We start from the raw sequence: 16,843 nt of genomic DNA on the forward strand, positions 1-16,843 counted from the left end.
TGCTCCATCACTTGGCATGTACCAACCTCATTAAGTCTACACACACTTAGCATAGAGGTTAGTACTAGGGTTTCATCAATTATCCAAAACCAAACTAGGGCTTTCACACGGGCACGCCGCCGTGCTCGTGCAGCATCCTTGAGGGGCAGAGCCAGAGGGCGCCAGTGAGGGCAGGCAGGCAGGCAGGCGTGGTCGCCGTGCACTCAGCAGAGGGTGAAGGGGACCCAGCCCTTGCCCTTGGGCCCTGTTTATTTTTGTACTTTCATTTGTATTTGACAAATATTGTCTAATTATAGACTAACTAGGTTCAAAAGATTTGTCTCGTCAATTCTGACTAAACTGTGCAATTAGTTTTTATTTTTATCTATATTTAATACTCCATACATACGTCTAAATATTCGATGTGATTGGGAATCTGAAAAGTTTTGTAAAATTTTTGGAACTAACAAGGCCCAAACCTGGCTGCGGAGGAGAGGCTAGGAGTAGCTAGCCCACTAGCTAGCTAGTGGGGACTAGGGAAAGGAAAGGAGCAGCAGCCTAGCTCGTGGCCCTCGATGTACCTCGCCATGATGGGCGGCGGGGTACATTTTGCCACGTAACCTGCCACGTCAGTAGGTCTCTGAGAGCTGCATGCCACGTGGTAGCTGTACCCCGCCGCCATGCATGGCGGATACTGTTTATTTGGTCCGCCATGCATGGTGGCGGGGCCAAACGGGCTACTTTTAAATTTTTTTTTTTGAAACCGAGTCAAATTTGAAATATATTTTAAATTTAGGCTAAAAACAAAAAAATTCGATCAAGACACCATATAGAGGGTGTGATCACATTTAAGACCGAATAGCCATACTATAAAGAGGAGAATTTCTATCGAGTGCCACTAGGTGACATTAATCATGTGTTTGCATTTAGAATCTAGTGTGCTAATATTAAGCCTTGAAAATATTTTGTAAAAATATGCTAACACACGTGAACAATGTGGTACACTTGATGGTTAGCAAGGGTTGAAGAGGTAGAGAAGAGTGGAGACGCCCTCTCACTCTTAGTGAGTTTGTGATGCAGGATTTGATGAAGTCGTGGGAGTGTGTTTCTCACTAAGAAACACTAATGCTGCAAAGTACAACATCGGATGCTGGGCCAGCATCCATTGCGTGTGCTGGGCGCTTTGGCTCAGTGTAGTGCGGTGCACCGGTGCGTCTGACGCTCTGCTAGGGTTGAGTACCGAACACCGGCTCGACATTATTAAGCATCCGTGCATAGTGACATGAACAGGATCATGAGCGAGGCTGTGGTGTATGCACCGGACGCTGGCTGCGTCCGGTGGCACCCCATCTGACACGTCTGTTGGACGTTTCACAGTTTAGGACCTTCCTGAGTTATATTGGATGCTGGAGGCTCAGCATCCGGTGGTTTTCATCTAAGCGTTTGATGGCTCTACATGTGTGGTACTGACTAACTTTGTGATCATTGGAGATTGACACGCGAGATTTGAATGTGGACACGTGCCACATATTCTGGGACTCGTCATGGAAGCATCGGACGCTAGGCAGTGTCAATGCGTTTGCACCGGAGTGTCCGGTGTCCCCGATAGAGGCTAGATTGAGAGCCTAACGGCTCTATTCTTTTGGGACTCATCTTTTTGACTTGGAGTGGATTGCTCATGTCGTTGAACTAACTCACTTATGGATCGGTTCTTGTGGTATCCTATATGAGGACGAGGTTCGTACAATATCTCTTAGCCGCGAACCACCAAATATTGGTTGACACAATAGGGTCAACCCCTCTCTACCCAAATTTGTTGACGTTGTGGACTATAGGCCCATTTTGACAAAGGTTGATGTCCTACTCCCTCTTGGTGTATTATTGACATTTTTACCCTTAGGCAACCCGCTAGCAACAAAAAGAAGGCTGTGCCGAGAATTGAACTTGGGACCTCACAAGTCGTGACCTAACCCATGACACTAAGCTAGCCACTTGAGTCTTTGATTGTTTCTTTCTTGAAAGAAATGCACCCGCAACTATATTTATTAGGAGCAGAGATAGAAAACTAACCTATAATTAATTACTCATTGATAAACATAATCATATCCTAAACGTCAAGAAATTAAGGTATGGAGAGAGTATTTATATTCTAGCAAAAGTAGTATATTTAGTTGCTAGTTTTGCATTATGGAGAAGCGATGACAAGGACAAAGAGGACTGTGGACTTCCGGATCACGTGACACCGTATCCAGCGCCAGCATGGTTCTCCTTGACGTGCACGTCCTGTTTACCGAGGGAGCTGCCCCGACGGCAAATCGAGGATCGTCCTTGATTAGGTAGCATTTTCGTTTGTTTGTGACAAATATTATTCAACTATGGACTAACTAGGATCAAAAGATTCGTCTCGTGATTTATAGCTAAACTGTATAATTAGTTTTTGTTTTCGTCTATATTTAATGTTTGATATAAGATTCGATGTGACGGAGAATCTTAAAATTTTTTTAGTTTTCAGGGTGAACTAAACAAAGCTGAAGTCGAGGAACGGAAACGCTAGGGGTGGGCTGGTGGGCATACGTGGGCGTCGAGGCTAGAGGAGGCATGAGTAAGACTAGGCCATGGCCCTTGGGAATGGGCTGCTTAGACCTCGCGGTTGTACATGACCTGCCCTAATGGGTTGGGGAAAAAAACTATTGAGGAACTGCTCTGTTGGTGTGTGGACTCGTGAGTATAGGGCCTTCATCCAGGACAACGTGCCTGCTGGATCGTCGGCAATCGGAGTAGAGGGCCGGCGCGATGCTCCAGTCATCATCGGCTTCGACCATCCCTTCCGAGTACGTGACATGGGCTGTGGTTGATTGGTTCTTTTTTTCTTCTTCTTCTTGGGCGACACATTTCAGAAATAATAAGAACAAAGACGTTGCACGTGACGAGGCTGACACAGGGCAAGTCACAGCCGAGCCGATGGGGTGGCCGGGTCCTGCCATTTTGCTGAATTGCTGCAAGGAGAAGAGAGTGATGGTTGCAGCGACACGCAGGGGGGCTAAAAAGCGTACACCCTCTGAAACCTTTCATTCCTCTAAGGCCAGTTGTTTCATCTAGTCTCGATCGATACGTGTAAATGGTGGTCACGGTCTCAACAAATGTGTTGTCAGCCAACGACCTACGGCTACCCCCTCTGATTCCTTCTTGGATATAAGTAGTTTAATTTTGTAAATGTTCCCTCCATTGTTAGAATTGTACGTACTTGTCTCCACCATCGTCCATCGCCAATTTCCTCCTAGTTTCATCTTCTACAACTAAAAAGACTAAAAGATGAATATTTTTTTGGTACAACTTTTGTTTCGTCCGTCTGCCTGCTCAACCCGCGTGCGACCATGACCCCGTATTAGGAAACAGCCATGATCATTGCGATCATTGCTCTCCCTGACGCCCTCTCTCCAGCACAATCGGGATCGCGGGACAACTCCTCTCCCCAACCACGCATGCGTCTCTACCTCCCTCCCCTCTCTTCCGATGTGGTGGCACGGCCTCCCCCTGCGGCGCGCACATCTCTCTCTCCCTCCTGATGTGGTCGGGCATGGTGGGTGCCCCCAGCGGGCTCGTGCAGCGGCATCGGCGGCGCCCAGCCATGGGGCTAGGGTTTCGCAGGGTGGCGGCGGCGGTATCCAGCCGTGGGGCTTGTGGCGTGCGCCGGACGGAGCCATGCATGGGCGCCACCAGAAATCCACGCCCGGCCAGGAGGGCTCGCTGCCCGGGCTCGCGGCCAGGCTCGCGGGGCGTGCAGCCAGGGGCGCGCGTCCGCCTCCACGCTGGCCAGGACGGAGGGCGCGCAGCTAGGGCTCGCGGCCGCCTCCATGCCGGCCGCCTGACTCCACGCCCGGCTGCCATCGCGTTGGTTCTGCCCTTAAAAAATGTTTGAAGTAGTATCTTGAGCAGAATTTTTTTACATTGATGAGTTTATGTTTTTCTCTCATTTCAGTGTGAGCTAAATCTTGGCCTTATCATTTTAGTACTAACCTATTAGCTAATGATGAACTATATATTAGCCCCTGAATTCTTGCTTGCTTTGTGCTTTAGATGGAATTGATTAATATCTGATTTTCAGTTTTGTAAGCGCTTGCTGTGGATGTGCGTTGCCTTGATGCTAGGATAGAATTCTCTTTATGACATCTGATTCTATCTATTTTTAGGCTATCTATTTTCAGATTCTTGCATGTGTTTCTCTCACGGTAGAAATCGAAAGCAGTAATCTGATTGCTCTGAACTTTATACTATTTTTATATTAGATTATTGCATGTGTTGATGGAATCAGTGGATAGATGAGTAGCATTTACAGAGAGGGATTTTGGTTTTAACAGCACCCCTAGATAACAGAATAATTTTTCTTTCACGCGGCTTCTTGATATACTCTTTAGTTATAGCCTGATGATGCCATGATGGTACTCCAAATTTCTTTATTGTTTACATCAAGTTTGCAAAAAAAAAATGAAGATGCCTGATTTCTTTATTTGTCAGATTGCTTCACTTAATTTTTTTCCCATTAGTTGTACTTATATCATGCGTTATTTTTTTAAGTTTGACAAGGAACTTAATAAAGAGGTTGCTATAGAAGCCGTTGATCTGGAAGAAGCATGAGTCCCTAACATAAATTTTACCATGTGTCTGTATCACAGTTTCTCAAGTGGTGTTCCATTATGAATAATAATTATTTACATAGAGTATTAAAGGATCTGTCATGGGGGATAAAAGACCAACCTGCGCTGCGTTTGGCGACATATCAAACATCGTCGGATGAGGTATGCTCGTTGCTATCGTTCATGATCAATTTCTATGTCTTTTGACTATACATGTACTGAATTGTGTTTATTTCTCATAAAATTCGGGTACTGAATTGTGTGGTACCAAGCAAGTACAAGCATTTTCTCCTTTTTCTGGTACAACTGAAACACTTGGCTTCCTAGTTCATGCTAGAGTGTTTCGTTTTTGAAATTTTACATAGAATTATGTTTATTGTTCTCTTTATGCTGAAAAATCATTTCATTCTCATGTAATGGGGAGTCTGCGAATGCGATCAGTAACCAAGGCCTTGAATATTTGTCTTCAAGTTCAACCATTGTACTGGTTTGATTGTTCTTGCAAATATGTAATAAATACTTTGCAATAATTCTGTTTCCTAACTGGCATACTGAAGTACCAACAATTAATTAATTAGCAGTCAACAGTATACGCGGGTAAGCAAGCTGTGTATAACTGTAAACATTTGTTGAGATTGTGATGGATACCTTGGTACTAATTCCAAACTTTCTTGAGTTTATTTCCAGATGAGTGTAGGCAATCCAGCTCCCCTAGGTATATTTCTATTTTATTTCTTGCTTTTGGTAAACGTTTTCCTTTCCTTAGAAGCATCAAACTTACTCACCTCAAAGTTGTGCAAGTTATGTGACAATTGGTCTTTGTTGCGGTTCTCAACTGGGCATTTGCGTTGAGCCTCCAACTGCACGTTTAGATATGTCGTGTCCAGTTCACTTGATATTCTAAGAAAGGAAAAAAGTTGTTGTTGCTCCAGCAAAGGTAACTACTGTTGGTGGAGGTAATGCACTGCTTGACTGCTCTTACAAATCTATTAATACTAGCTTGACTGCTCTTACAAATCCATTCACATGTCTTGGAGTGAGATGATAGTAGAACAATTTTGTAGCTCCTTTTAGCGTAAAAAGATAGAGCACCATTTTTAAATATGAATTAATTAACTAGCGCACGAAAGAAATGGATATCGAAGATTTCTTCCTGCCGATATTAAACATTATCTTGGTCGTATCACGAAAAGATCTATAAAGTAGAATTACAGAGCCTACAACGGCGTGCTCTCCATGACCGTGTTTGATTTCACGAACTTTGTTTATTTAAGTTAAATGTAACTTTATAGTTGGTATTTAAGTTTTATTATAATATTATTATTTTATTGTGCGATCCGTGTATTTTAAATAAAAAATGTTAGCTATCCCGTAGCAATGTACAGGCACGCTACCTAGTCTAATATAAGGGTTATAAACTGAACGATCAAGTGACACACTGACACTAGTACAAGTCCATATGAGAAACTAGTAGTGCATTGCTCTTTACCATCAAGATCAGCTACTTCTATATATGACGTTGTAAAAGACAACATCATTATGAGTTTATGACGCCATTGTGCAACAGGTGACGTTGTCAACACCTTACCTTTAATCTGATTCTTGACGCGTGCGATAGGAATTATATCTAATGATCGGAGAGACAATTAATAATATCGTTATCAGACCAACAAGTCAAAGTCATGTGGTCTAAGAATATTCAAGCTAGCCGATTGCTACAACATTCCGTGTAGTTAGGTTAGAAAAAAGACCATGGGTTGATTACGTACTCCCTCTGTTCCATTAAAAATGTCGTTTAATTTTTTAATCGTTTGTTTTTATTTAATTTTTTATATAAATAATAATATAAACAAATTACTATTAAGGACTCATGTTAGTTTGACTAATTTTATACAAAATATTTTTAATATTTGTATCTTCAAACAATCTATTAATAATACTAATTATGTAGGAGTACCATATATATCAACATTTTTTTATATATTTGGCTAAACTTAAAAATATATGACTTTTCGAAAAAAGCGAGAGCGATACTTTTTATGTGAAGAAGGGAGTAGGTTTGATTAGTTTAATATTATCAAGTACAGAATCTATTGTTGTAGATATATAACACACAATCTGCCACATATTTTTTTCTCACTTTGTAACTATAATTTTGCCGCCCTAAGCTTAGCTACATAGAACGAACTGAGGGAACGGTTTTGTCCCTAGGAACGATGGATTGATGGTTGGTGGCCAAAAGCCTACACTATCTTGAAAATTTCTTTTATGACCAGGCGCCCTACGAGCGCGTGAAAGTTGAGCGTTGGACCACACTACTGTTTTTAATTTTCCATGCACATGTTCACACGGTTTGAATAGTGTCCAAATCAGTTAAACCGTGATGAATAATCCAACCCAAAATCAAAACAGTCAATCATCATCGGGTTTCTTACTCCTACTTATAAAGTAGCTTACTTTTGTAAATGTTCCTTGCATTGTCACCAAATTTCTCCTAGTTTTCATCTAAAGTTTATAAAGTGAATCATCGATCAAGCGACCTAATACAAAGTCATATGAAACTAGTAGTACTTTATTGTTTACCATCAAGATCCTATAAATAGCCATGCCATGGTTTGATGAGTATTGACACCAAATTTCAAAATCGTACGCGTCCGCCCACTACGCCATGGGACTAGTTAATTTAATTGTAATCAATAAAAACAAGCTACTTCTGTATATATATGAAGTTGTAAAAGACATCATTATGAGTTTTATGACGCCATTGTGCAACATTTGACGTTGTCAACACCTTAGTGCTTGTTTGGTTGCACTCGGTAAAGTTTACCGCCCATCGCATCAAATATTTAAACACATGCATGAAGTACTAAATATACACTATTTACGAAACTAAAAATATAGCTAGAGAGTAATTTACGAGCTTGAGCCTAATTAGTTCATAATTAGACACTAATTATTAAATAAAACAAAAATACATATACAACCATATCTGTTAAACTTTAACAACCCCAACCAAATACTTGCTTAGGTCTTGTTTAGTTCCGAAAAGTGAAAAGTTTTCGGTACTGTAACACTTTCGTTTGTTTGTGACAAATATTATCTAATTATGGACTAACTAGGATTAAAAGATTCGTCTTTTGATTTACAGCTAAACTGTGTAATTAGTTTTTGTTTTCGTCTATATTTAATGTTTCATGCATGTGCCACAAGATTCGATGTGACGGGGAATCTTAAAAACTTTTTGGTTTTCAGAGTGAACTAAACAAGGCCTTACTTTATTGATTCTTAACGCGTGAGATAGAGACATCATATCAATGATCGGAGAGACGCTATATATATAATATCGTTGTCATACCAACAAGTCAAAGTAATGTGGTGCAGAATATTCAAGCTAGCCGACTGCTCCGTCGCGTCATAATGACCAGATGTCCCAGTCAGGGAATAATACAACATTCCATGTAGTTAGGTTAGAATTAGACCATAGGTTGATTACGTGCTCCCTTCTATTAAAAATGTCATTTTTTACTTTTAAACTTTTTATTTTACCGTTCATCCCATTTTATATAAATAATAAAATAAATAAATTTTTGATAAAGTATCTCTAATAATAAAATAAATTATTACAAATTTAATAATATTTATACAAAATTTTGAATAAGACAAATGATCAAATAAAAAGTCTAGAAATAAAAAATAACACTTTTGATGGTACGGAGTGAATATGTAGCACTCCGTCACTACTACAGAATGAGGCATTGGTCGATGCCCAAATTGGCCAAAAACCTCGGCCTTTTTGCGGTCCGGGGTTAAAGGCCCCTTTAACACCGGTTCGTAACACGAACCGGTGCTAAAGGGTCCTGCCCAACGGCTACTGACAGGTGCTGTCGGGGCAGGGACCCTTTAGCACCGGTTCATGTTACAAACCGGTGCTAAAGGGTCCCCTTTAGCACCGGCCAGTGCCACGGGCCGAGGCAAAGCCTTTAGCACCGGTTTGTAACACAAACCGGTGCTAAAGGGTGACCCTTTAGCACCGGTTTTTGCCCTGAACCGGTGCTAAAGGTCCAGTTTATAGGCCGGCTCCCTCCTCCCCTCTGCCCATTTGAAACCGAGAGCACCATTGTTGTTCTTGGAGCTTCTTCTTGCTTGTTCTTCATTTGTTCTTCATCTCCAACGCCCATCGTTGATATTCTTCGACTCCGTCATCGTCTCTTCGTGCTTGGAGGTGACTAACTTCAGCCTTTCTTGTCTTTTTCATGTTGTTTTTGGCTTGTGATGTTCCCATCATTTTTTAGCTCAAATCCACTTTGTTATTTTGAATCATTCACATGAATTAGTATCCATATATATATATATATCATATTTCATGGTTGACCTAGTATTAATATAGTTTGCAAGAATGAATTATAGTATCTTTTTATGATCTTAGAAAGTAGGATAGTTCAAATTAATTGGTTTGTTAATATCACTTGATTTATTTTTATTACTACATAATGTCCATTGTATCATACATGTTTACTCGTAAATGTGGAATTTATAATTGTTTAAAAATTGAGTATGGATAGTAGATGGCAACCGTGACCGGGTCTTCGGTCTCTCAACGGGTTCAAAAGCGATACCGTCCGGAACTCCCTCTCATTACTTGTGGCAAGTGTGGGCAGAAGATTTTGATGGAGTACAAAGTGTCGAAAGAGGGAGTAAACAAGGGTCGTATATTCTACAAGTGTCCGGATCGTAATGTGAGTTATTTCCAGACATTTGCTTATATATGTGCATATTTTTTTAAATGATATTAATGATTCTCTCTTTTAATTTCAGTGGGACGGTACCGGCGGATGTACAGGTTGGTACTGGGAGGAAGAATACATTGAACACATTAAGAAATCTTTTGCACAGGTGGTTGAGGCTGAAGGTGGCGAGGCAGTGAGCCGACGAAAGGAGTTCAATGATGTTGATCAAGCGAATGATCTATCTATTATAGTTGGGATCGGACGCGAACTAATTATGTTGCTTAAGTGCATTTTAGTTTTGGTTTTTTTAGTGCTAGTTGCGATTGTATTTGTTGTAGCCAAGGTTTCCTGAATTAATCAACCATGTATGTTGTGCAATAAGATGAGAAACTATATGTGTGCATGGTTTTCATAATATATATGTTATATTTAATGCAGATGGTAACACGTAATTGGATGTATAATGCCGATCGGCGCTCCGAAGAGTTCATTAATGGCGTACACTATTTCTTAAGTGTGGCCGAGACAAATAAGAGGGACGGTTTCATGTGCTGTCCATGTGCCGTGTGCAAGAATTTGACGGAATATTCTAACTCAAGAACTCTTCATTCACACTTATTAAAGTTTGGTTTCGTACCAAACTATATTTGTTGGACCAAACATGGAGAAAGCGGGATTATAATGGATGAAGGTGAAGAAGAAGAAGAATTGGACCATGCCAATATTATTGCTCAGTACGGTGGCTTCAATGATGTTGCAATGGGGGGAGATAATGAAGAAGAAGTAGCGGCAGAAGATGATCAGGGCGATGATGCTTTTGGTGATGCCATCCGTGATGCACAAAGAGAATGTAAAAGTGATAAAGAGAAAGCCAAGTTCGAGCGCATGCTAGAGGACCACAGGAAATCGCTATATCCCACCGCTGAAGAGGGGCAAAAAAAGCTGGGTACCACACTAGAATTGCTGCAATGGAAGGCAAAGAATGGTACATCTGATAAGGCATTTGGGCAGTTATTGAAGATCATAAAAAAGATGCTTCCGAAAGGCAACGAATTGCCCACCACTACGTATGAAGCAAAACAGGTTGTCTGCCCTTTGGGATTAGAAATCCAGAAGATACACGCATGTCCTAATGACCGCATCCTCTACTGTGGGGAGGAATACGAGAATTTGGATGCATGTCCAGTATGTAAGGCATCACGGTATAAGACGAGATGATCCTGGCGATGTTGAGGGTGAAGAACGTCATAGGAAGAAAATTCCTGCCAAAGTTATGTGGTATGCTCCTATAATACCACGATTAAAACGTCTGTTCAGAAATAAGGACAATGCAAAGTTGTTGCGGTGGCATAAAGAAGACCTTAAGATAGACAATATGCTGAGACACCCTGCCGATGGATCCTAGTGGAGAGCGATAGACAGAGAATTCCCAGATTTTGCAGATGATGCTAGAAATTTGCGGTTCGCCTTAAGTACAGATGGTATGAATCCTTTCGGTGAGCAGAGCCGTAGTCACAACACTTGGCCAGTTACTCTATGTATCTACAACCTTCCTCCATGGCTATGCATGAAGCGGAAGTTTATTATGATGCCGGTGCTTATCCAAGGACCAAAGCAACCTGGCAATGACATAGATGTCTACCTAAGGCCATTAGTTGAGGAACTTCAACTTTTATGGAGCAAACCAGGAGTTCGCGTGTGGGATGAGTACAAACAAGAGCACTTTGACCTGCGAGCATTGTTGTTTGTAACAATCAATGATTGGCCAGCTCTGAGTAATCTTTCAGGCCAGTCAAACAAGGGATATAATACATGCACACATTGTTATGAAGACATTGAATGTGTATTTTTGAAAAAAATGTCGAAAGGTCGTGTACCTTGGCCACCGTCGGTTTCTTCCTGTGAACCACCCAGTACGAAAGAAAGGCAAGCATTTTAAAGGCAAGGCAGACCACCGGACCAAACCTCTCAATCGAACTGGGGATGATGTACTCGAAATGGTCAAGGATATAAAAGTGATATTTGGAAAGGGACGAGGCAGCGAACCTATTCCCAAGGATGCTAAGGGACACGTACCCATGTGGAAGAAGAAATCCATATTTTGGGAGCTACCTTACTGGAATGTCCTAGAGGTCCGCAACGCGATCGACGTGATGCATCTGACAAAGAATCTTTGTGTGAACTTGCTCGGATTCATGGGTGTCTACGGGAAGTCTAAGGATTCACTTGAAGCACGACAAGACTTGCAGCGCATGAAAGAACGAGACAACCTGCATCCAGAAAAGACAGATGATGGACGTCATTACTTAAGCCCTGCTAGCTACACTCTGAGCAAAGAAGAGAAGGAAAGCATGTTTGAATGTCTTAGCAGCATCAAGGTCCCATCTGGATTCTCCTCCAATATCAAGGGAATAATTAATGTGCCAGAGAAGAAATTCCTGAACTTGAAGTCCCATGACTGTCACGTTCTAATGACGCAATTGCTGCCGGTGGTTTTAAGAGGAATTTTACCTCCACACGTACGTCTAGCCACCGTAAAGCTATGTGCATTCCTCAATGCAATTTCTCAGAAGGCAATCAATCTAGAGCAACTAGCTACTCTGCAGAATGATGTCGTTCAATGTCTCGTCAGCTTTGAGTTGGTGTTCCCTCCATCCTTCTTCGATATCATGACACACCTCCTAGTTCATCTGGTCAAAGAGATTCGTATTCTCGGTCCTCTGATGTTTCTCTGATGTTCAAATGGGCAAGGGACCTCTCATGGACGAGGTGGAGGAGTATAAATACTATCCACAAAGTCCAAAGGTCGGCCAACCGTTTTCCACTGAAAACGGGGTCACCGGACGCACATTATGTTGCACCGGACGCACTGCACCGAGCGTCCGGTGCTACATAACGGCTATCTGTACTTCACTCTGACAGGTCACCGGACGCTAACTCCCAGCATCCGGTGCACCGTCCGGTGCTCGGGGGAACTTTACAAGCTCCCTGCGCATGGGACCGGACGCTACCCGGTGCGTCTGGTGCTAGCGTCCGGTGCTCAGGGGAACTTTACAAGCTCCCTGGGTATGGGTCCGGACGCTACCCGGTGCGTCCGGTGCTAGCGTCCGGTGCCTAACCCTAAGCACGACACTGTCCCAACGGCTAAGGACCTCACCGGACGCACTCACAGAGCGTCCGGTGCAGCGTCCGGTGTCCCTTTGGGCACCCAAACTTCGTCGAAACGCGATCGCTCCAAAACGAAGTTGGTTCCTCTCGATCTAAGAACTATCTCTGAGCTGCCTAGTGCTAGGTTTACCAAGTGTGCACCACACCTAAACCTAAAGCATTGCCTAAGTCAAGCTACTAGATCAAAGCCCCTCTTAATAGTACGGTTAAAGGAAAACAAAGTCCTAAACAACTCTAAGTGCCCTTCTTCACCATATGGCACTTAGACCTAGTCTAGTCTTGACGATGTCCATCCATCCTTTGAAAACCGAAACGATTTCCACTATTAAGTAGGCATGTACGTCCCTGTCCATCGAGTACCTATTTACCATGACCTTACCTATGACTTTGCCTCTGCAAAACACACGTTAGTCATAGTAACCAATAATTTCATTAATCACCGAAATCAATAAGGGCCTAGATGCTCTTTCAATCTCCCCCTTTTTGGTGATTGATGACAACCTCAAGTATGAAAAGAGTTGAGGTTTTTTAAAGTGACTTGGTTTCAATAAGCGTGTTACAATAAGAACAAAGGGATTAGTCATGCTTATATCAACCAAGTCCAATACCCTGCATCCAAATATGTGAGTGGTATATGACAGGATATAAACATAAGGCTCATAAGTACATCGGAGTACAACGCGGAAGCAAAGGGAATATGAGCCAAAACACATGACATTAAGATATCACAATAACCACAAGTCATGTCTCACAACCATAGTATCTCACACAAGTGCAATGCATGAAAGTAAACGTGATGCATGATAAAGTAGCACACATGTAGCACACATAAAAAGTATCTCAAAAGAATAAACTCCTAAACACCCTCTCTAGCTCCCCCTAACTCCTAACTCTCATACGCACTCTCTCCCCCTTTGGCATCAAGCGCCAAAAACCTAAGAAGTCGGTGGAGGAGGCGGAGCAGTGGAGTCCCTCGGCACGGCCACGAAGCGAGCTGCATCATCTGAACTGTCGGCCGTCGAGGCAGAGGAGGTGGAGTGACCCTCTGAAGCTGCAGGAGCTGGTGAAGCGGTCCGGGTCTGCTCTGGAGCTGTCATAGGCTGTGCTGGCTGCTCGAGTCCGGCTGACGAAGAAGGCACGGGCTTGGTCGCGGTAGCAGTCGTCTCTGGTAGAAGACGGTGCAAGCTGCTCGGACGACGCTACAGACGATGACAGAAGCTCTATAGTGGTAACTGGCGCCGTAAAGACTGCAGGGGCCTGCAGAGGAGGAGGCGTAGGGTCACCAGTCAGAGCACTGTAGGTGAAGCTGAGGTGCGGATCTGTCTGCGAGTCCCACACAAGCTGTGACGCTGACGCTGACTGAGGAGTGAAGCCTGAGCGGAGAGGAGTAAACTGAGGTACCTGCTCAAAGCCTGAAGAGATCGCACCCTGAGAGACCTGGTAGCTGAAGCGGCTGCTGTGACTGGCTCTGAGTCTGAGGCGCTGGAGACGACGGCCTGACAATCGATGTGCCTGGGAGCTGAATCTGCGGTAGCTGAATCCTGGAGGCGGCCATGAGAGCTGCCATCATCGCTGTCTGCTGAGCCTGGAAAGCAAGCTGCTGCTCTTGAAAGGTGAGGAACTGACGCTGGAGCTCATTCTGCCTAGCCTGCACGGCTGCATTGATGGCAGCCTGGTCCCTGTCTCGCCTCGCCTGCTCCTCAGCTGCGCGGCGCTGATCTGCCCTCATCCCCTCTAAGATAGCAAGCAGAGCGGGGTCTGAAGCTCTCGAAGAACCGCCTGCCTCGTGGTCATGTGCTCTGGGAGGGAGATCTGTCACTGGCGGCTGATAGTCATCATCTGAACTGTCTGATGCAAAATCAAACTCTCCCTCAGCCTCTGCATCGGCGAAAGCTCAAATCGCTATGTCCTGCTGCTCCTCTGACTCTGCAACTGCTGTTGTACTGCGGGTGCCCCTAGGAGAAGGTGGGGGCACCGGTCCACATGGAGCACGGGGAGGAGGTGCCGCTCGGAGGTCGTGGTACGCTCTCAACATCTGCCTGGGGTCGTAGTGGGGAAAGACGGTGTCTGACTCTGTCAACTCCCTCTGCAAGTGAGCTGGCAGGTGCAGTGGCCTAGCACGAAGAATAAGCAAAGTGATCCAATGTGCATACGGCAACTGACGCCGTCCCCTGAAGCTCTCTGAGATGGTGTCCTCAATCTCTGAGACGATCAAATCCCACAAGTCGAACTCTGTCTAGGAGATGAGGTGAGCAACTAACCACTGCTGGATGCGAGTGAATCCATCTCTGTAACCTGTCCTGGGGAGAAGAGTCTTCCTCAACACAAAGTCAAGGATCCTAGCTGGGCGTGTCAAATCTCCCACTATCCTGCTGGAGCCCTCCCCAAAAGGTGAATGGAAACAGGGAGCCACGAAGTCAACAGGTGGTATGTCACCACCGTGAGGACGACGAGGGGGCTCGACGTTCCCGTAGCACAACCGGTGAATCCTGGTGGGAGAGGCCCGCACCCCAAGCACCTCTCTAGCCCTCTGAGCTGTCACTCTGTAGTCTGTGCCTGCCAGTGCGTAGTGAATGTAACTGTGATCTGGAGAAACCCACACTGATGCATAGAACTCTCTAACCCACTGCTCACAGTAAGTGCCGGGGAGTGCTAGCAACTCTGGGAGTCCGTGGAGGTAGGTGAAGTACTGACGGATGTCTGCTCCAACCACGTTTCCCAGAATCTCAAGGTCAATCACTCTGTGCTCCCTGAACTGTGACTGAGAGCGAACCAGTGCCTCGTGGATGTCCTCCTAGACGACTGTGTAGAACCTGGCACCGGCTCTGGGATCCCTAGCAGCTGGGAACCAGGTGGGAAACAGAACAAACCTCAGCTGCTGGATCTCTCTGGCTGACACAAGAGTGAGATCCCTGTGGATCCTGACTGGCCTCGGTCGAGAAGCTGGAGTGCCTCTAGCTGGTGTAGCACGAGCAGTGGAGGTGGACTGACCCTGCGTACCAGTCCGAGGAGTGGCCTGGGTACGAGCGCGAGTCGACCTCCGGAGGGGCTGCTCCTGCTCCTGTGCTGGACCCTCTGCATGGGTCTCTGTCTCAGTGTCTGGATCCTCCTGAGCCTGATCCCTAACCACAAGCCTAATCCTCTGTCCTCCAATCGTCACGGTGCCTGGAGGGGATCCATGGAATGCCTCTGTCTCAAGAACTGCACGCCGCTGCCGTGGCGTGAGGTCATCCCCTATCCTCAAAGCACCTGCTCGACCACCTCTCTCTGCGGCCTCTGTTGCTGCTGCTACTGCCTCTGCGACCTCTGCCTCTCTGTCGGTGGCCTTGCGCTTCTTGGTAGCCAACTTCTTTCCCTTGCCTTTCTCTGCCGCTGACAGGCGACGGGGAGGATCACCTCCACCATCACCCTCTGGGGAACCTCCTGAGCCAGCTGCCGGACCACTGACGTTCTTGGTACGAGCCATTGTAAATCAAGCGTCCGACAAACAACCGACTGACAACGGAGAACAACGCGCTGCAGAGAATAGACAAGATAGGGTATATATAAGAAATTATAACAACTAGAGGTGAGTAAAACCTATAGATCGCAAGAATAGACGAGGAACGGGAGCGAACAGCTTACGATCCACGGACGAGACGCGTTCCGGATGAAAACTTGCGATCGAAAACTGCCGGAGATCACGAATCCTCTCCACAAGGTGCTATGAAGGATGAACGAGAGCAAACATCATCAAAAACAACGTTTAACCTCGTTTAGGCATAAAGCCAAACACCTTAGGGGCGTAGTTCAGAGAACTCACCCACACCCTTGAATCTCTGCGTGATTTGAAGAACCACGCGAAGAGAAGAGTGAGGAGAAGATCGGGGGCAGATCTGGCGCGGGGAGAACTTCAAAGGGCGCCGGGGATCGACGAACAGACGGGGGCGGCGGCGCTAGGGCACAGAGGAGAAGGGCGCGGCTCGGGGAGAGATCGAAGGAAGAAAGAGAAACGGCCGCCCGAATCCCCTGGGTGCGGGCTTTAAGCACCCGCCGCGGGGTCACCGGACGCTCTTTATGTGGCACCGGACGCGTCCGGTGACCACCGGACTCATGCGCAGAGAAGGTTGCAAAAATGCATCGCACCGGACGATGGGCACCGGACGCTGGCTTTAGCGTCCGGTGCTTCAGGTCACGCCAGGTGAGCATCGGACACACCGCACCGGACGCTGCAAGGACACTGTTCCTGCGTCCGGTGAGTGCAGTCTGGCACACTCACCGCACCGGACGCACAGAAACAGCGTCCGGTGCATCGTCCGGTGCTCCTCTGAGCACTTTTTCAACTAAGCACCACGT

At 45.2% G+C, this 16,843-nt stretch overlaps 1 long non-coding RNA gene across 1 annotated transcript; it reads left to right on the plus strand.

Annotated features, from left to right (window-relative positions):
• Positions 3,122-5,214, plus strand: LOC110436676. The gene is made up of 2 exons (XR_002454509.1): positions 3,122-4,775; positions 4,886-5,214. It is a non-coding gene; the product is annotated as an uncharacterized LOC110436676 (long non-coding RNA).

This window comes from Sorghum bicolor, chromosome 1 (assembly GCF_000003195.3).
Source record: "Sorghum bicolor cultivar BTx623 chromosome 1, Sorghum_bicolor_NCBIv3, whole genome shotgun sequence".
Classification (NCBI taxonomy): Eukaryota; Viridiplantae; Streptophyta; class Magnoliopsida; order Poales; family Poaceae; genus Sorghum; species Sorghum bicolor.